Genomic DNA, 4,806 nt, shown 5'->3' with positions numbered 1-4,806 from the left:
CCATTACCTTTAAGCTGGAGGGGCATGGAGTGTGGGGCACGCACTCCATGGGTGTGGATGGCGGCAGATGGGAGCCTGCCACCAAGGCTGAAGTCCCGAGTAGTGTGTCACTGCTCTAATCCCTCCCCGCCACCCACCACCAGGCCTGGGCAGTGTGCTCTGAGAAACAGGAAAATGGTCAGGGCGGGCAGGCAGCCAGCGGATGTCGTCCCAGCTATGGGGCCAGTCCCCTTTGTGGCCTTGAACAAGGTCTCTTCTTCTCCCAGTCATTTTCTCTGACTTGGGAACATGGGAGTGCAGAGAGAAATGGGTTGGAAGCACTGGACGAGGCCCTTAACCTTTCCAAACCTTAATTTCCCCAGCTGTAAATGGGGGTGAGGGAAACACCTCCCTGTTGGGGCTGCTGGGCTGATGACGTGAGTGCCTGACACATAGTAAGCCCTTTTAAATGTGAGCTAGAATAACGACTACTTCTTTCATAATTGCAAATGTCACTTTTGCAAGAGGAAGGCCAGTGCTGGTGGGGACTGGGATCTAGGACTGCTCTGAGCCTCCTCTCGTACATGCAGACTGGTGCAGACGTTCTGTAGACATTCGAGGTGAGTGACCCCCGTGCCCACCCTGTGTGTGGCAATCCTTTCCTGGAAGTATTCTAATGGTGAGGGGCATGTACCAGGATGCCCCTCGCAGAGGTGCTGGTGGGGGTGGGAGTGGGGGGTGAGAGGTGGTGGATGTGCCCCGTGGAAACTGAGCAGCAGCCAGGACCAAACAGACACTGCAGCACCGAGGGATGTGAGAAACAGCCAGCCGAGTGGAGACGTGCAAGGAAAAGCACTGAGCTACTACACAGCGCTGCCTCTGCACATTGGAGCCGCACACAGACAAAACATCAAGAACCAGTCTGTCGACCACATGCCATGAAAACTGAGCACATCAGACACGTGGGCAGGGCTACCCCTTGTGGGGAGTGAGGGGGAAGGGGCTCCAAGCAGTGAGCAGGGGGCTGTGCATGCACCAGTAATGCCCATGAGCTGTGGGCTGAGGCATCGGGTTAACTCCACCTTCTGCAACTGAGGTGAAAGAACAAAAAGGAAAGAAAAGAAAGAAAGAATGGAAGGAAGAAAGGCAGGCAAGCAGGCAAGTGTGCAGTCTACGACACTGTCTTAGGCCCGGGAAGGGATTTTGGTCCAGGTCTGAGGTGGTGGCAGCAGCTAAGGTGTCCCAGAGAACTCCAGTGGTGTCCTGCAAAACACATTGATAACCATAGCTGGGAGAATGCATCCCCTGGGCTTTTTACAGGATAGCTATTTTCTTTCATGTCCCCCTCTCTAGAGACAGTGGCTTTTGTTGGGACTACTGTTCCCATTCTACAGAAGCAGCAGCTGAGGCCTGGGGTAGTGGGGTGATCCCAGGTCACACATCAATAAGGGAGTGGGGGTGCCAGTCAGAACTCCAGCCCAGCGTCAGCCTCAGGAATGACAGGGCTTGCCCATGGCTCCATAGCTGGCAAGCGCTTGAAAGAAACCCCAGCCAGCCCTGCCGCCTCTAAATCCTGCCCGAGCCCCCTCGGAGTGGTGGAGCATTCATCTGAATCTAAGCAACCAGCACCGCCAACAAAGCCCCGACAACACACGCATGTTTTTCTCCGCAGCTCACTGTACAGGAACAATGGGTATTTACAGCAGTCCTGAAATGCTGCGCGAGCCTCCAAGGCCTTTGGCGTCGTCAAAGCACAATTAGACAGCGCGGAGAATGGTTTTAGCTGCGAGAGCATTTATCGTATTAGTGTTCTTGGAAGACGGCAAATCCCCATTACTTAAGCAGCCGCATTACCGAGCCCAGCGCCTGGCCCCCAGATCTGGATAATCCCTATGGATTCTTTTGAACTCCATGGATCCCCCTGCCTTGAGCTCCTCCAGCCCTGTTTTTGAGCTCCTGTTGCTTGCAGGAAACGTCCGAAGTCTTCATCGTGAGATTTAAGCCCAGGTCTCCAGGCAGCCACCTTGTGTCCCCAGCCCAAAGGTACCAGGCCCGCTGTTCTTAGAATGGGGCAGGGGCAGGCCCTTGGCAGCCCTCCTCCCACGCCCAGGCCTTTGTCCTGAATGTTGCTGCTCTCTGGGATGCTGTCCTGCTTACTTGCTTTTATGGGTCAACTTGGACACCTCCCCTTGGGCAGAGTTCACCCATGCACCCAGGGGCCGCGTCACATTAGTTGCACCTCTGTTGTGGACAGGAACACTTCTGACCTCTCCTCAGCTGCAGAACTGCTCCAGGATTGAGTCCAGGCCTTGCTCACTTGCCCCTCTCCATCCCCCAGCCTTCTGCCTTGGCATAGGCAAATGCAGAACAGTTCCCTGATGACCTTTTCTGGACACAAGATAACTTCCTGTTACCCAGGACGACAGGGAGGTTCCTTCTCTACGGAACTGGTGTCAGGGACTCCTGGACACAACTGTGCAGAGAAGCTAGGACGACACCGGCATGTGACAGGGTGGCGGGGGTCTGTGCCTTGAGCAGGAACCCCCAAGGCAGAGCCTGAGACCAAGCTTCGGTGCAGTTTTATTTGGGAAGTGGCCAGGGGGTGTAGTGGAGGCCAGGGGTGAAACAGAGGAGGGAGGGGAGCTCCCACTGTGGGCACCGGTGCTTGGCCCACCAAGTTCTCCCGGAGGCTGTGGCCAGGTCTTAGGATCCTCCTCCCTGGTGTGAACGGGAGCAAGTGTCCCCAGCTCTGTTCTACTGTGCTGGGAAGAAACTTTGGGTTGACATGTAATGCAGAGTGGATTTCCATGGAGAAGACCTTGGGGAGGGGTAGGAGGAGAGACAAGGGGCCTCCTGAGGCTCTGTTAGGTGTCCCCAGCTGCAGGTGAGTGGAGGCTCATGTGGAACTCGTGACTGCAGTCATGGCTGGTGTAAGAGGTGCCCCCAGAGGGTCTCCGGTGCTGGCCACGGTGTTGCCCTGTGCTGTGGATCCCAGGCTGCTTTACTTATTCTAAAACTTATTATAGAACACTTGGAAAACACAGAAGAGCCTAGAAAATGAAATGAAAATGACCTCAATTCCACCCACGAGGGAGAACCCCAGTGAAAACTTTGTTGCATTCCCTTCCATCTTTTCTCTCTGCATACGAACACTGCGTACATAGGCATATGTCTGTCTGTCTGTAGCTGAGACCATGCAGATTTTACAAGATTATCATGGATTTTCTGCAACTTTTCCCGTTTCGGGTCTGCTCTTTCTCTGCTTGGGGCCAATGCCTGCCCCTGTAATCCCCTGGACACCTCTCGGCCATCCGTCAACACTGGTCTCCTCTGAGACCGTCCCTGCTGACCAGCCCTACAGAGTTGTTGTGACTACTCTGTTGTGAGCAAGGCTCTTCCACTGGGGGTTGACACATCTGCCTCTACCCAACTGGACTGCAAGTTCAAGGGTCTACGTGGCAGTCCAACTGCACTGCTGTAACAAATAAGTGAGAAAATGTATGAAAAGTATCAAGAATGATTCTTGGCGCAGAGTGGCGACAGAGCGGTTAATGTCTGCCACTGAAAGAGGAAAGAGATACAATTGCTTGGATGGGGAAAGCGGGTTTTACTCATTGGTCTCAGCGCCCAGCATGGACCTTGGCATACAACAGGCACTCAATAAATGTCAATTGACTAAACACAGCCACAATGTATCTCATGGACTAAACACAGCCACAATGTATCTCATGGACTACTGCAAATGACAGAAACACAACTCAGACTACTTTAGGAAAAAACAAACAAAGAAAAAACAGGCTTCCAAAATGAGGAGCTCAGTGTGTGGCTCTGGCTTCAGGTAACTGCTGAGTCTAGGAGTTCAGGGTGTTACAGGAGCTCAGTGTCTTTGTCCATCTTCCGGGTCTCTGTGCCTCTGCCTTGGCTTCTGCATGTGCGGGACAAGAAGCTCTTGGGGCTGTATTTTTGTTACAGTTTATGATCCCAGCAGACGAGATCTCCCAAGGGTCCATCTAGCCGATCCCCAGGCAGCCCGAGGAGCCGGGGCTGGGTCAGGCTCCCCGTCCTGTGGTGGGGCTGGGACTGGCCCCTTCTCCACACTGAATGAGGTAGTTTCCTACAGGAAAGGCGGCTCATTGTTGGAGGGAGGGAGGGAAAGAAGGGAGGGAAGAAAGGAGGGAGACGGTGCTGCGGCAAGTGAAAGCCAGTTCCATTAAAATCTCCATCTTAGGACACGGATTTGGGGAAGGGGCCGCACTAAACACCCACGGAAGTGCCTGTAATGGCTACTGCCCGCCACGACTCCAGGCCAATCAGCAGCCGCCTACTGTGCTGGCAGGTGATTGGCTCTGGAGAGTCACGTGGCCCAGCCGTGGCCAATGAAACAGAGGGTGCCCTGAGAGTTTTCCGCGTCCGGGAGGGTGCCGGGAGCTAGGCCTCTTCCTCCGTGCAGGGCGCCAGGCCTGCAGGCGATGACTGCGGAAAGGCTGCTGTCATATCGCCCCCAGCCCGTGGACGGCCCCAGCTCGGAGGAGTCAGGCAGCAGGACGCTGGGCCAGGGTCCGCATCCTGAGGCGCTCACAGTCGCCAGGAATGCTGTTGGAATCCGAGGCAGCCGGCGCTAGAGGCAGGAACCACCCTAATTGATTACAGCTGTCATGTTTTCTGCGGCTCCGAACAGAACTGAGACGTCTGTTTCACAATTTACTAGCGGAGTTCATGAGCTTTGACAGCTCGATCATATTTCCGGAAGTGATAAAAATGTTTCTCCTCGGGGAACGCGGGTGCTGGTTCGCGCCACCCCTGCCCGCCCCGTCGGCCCCGCCCTCC

This window comes from Macaca mulatta, chromosome 7, assembly GCF_049350105.2.
Source record: "Macaca mulatta isolate MMU2019108-1 chromosome 7, T2T-MMU8v2.0, whole genome shotgun sequence".
NCBI lineage: Eukaryota > Metazoa > Chordata > Mammalia > Primates > Cercopithecidae > Macaca > Macaca mulatta.
This window is presented reverse-complemented; position numbering follows the sequence as displayed.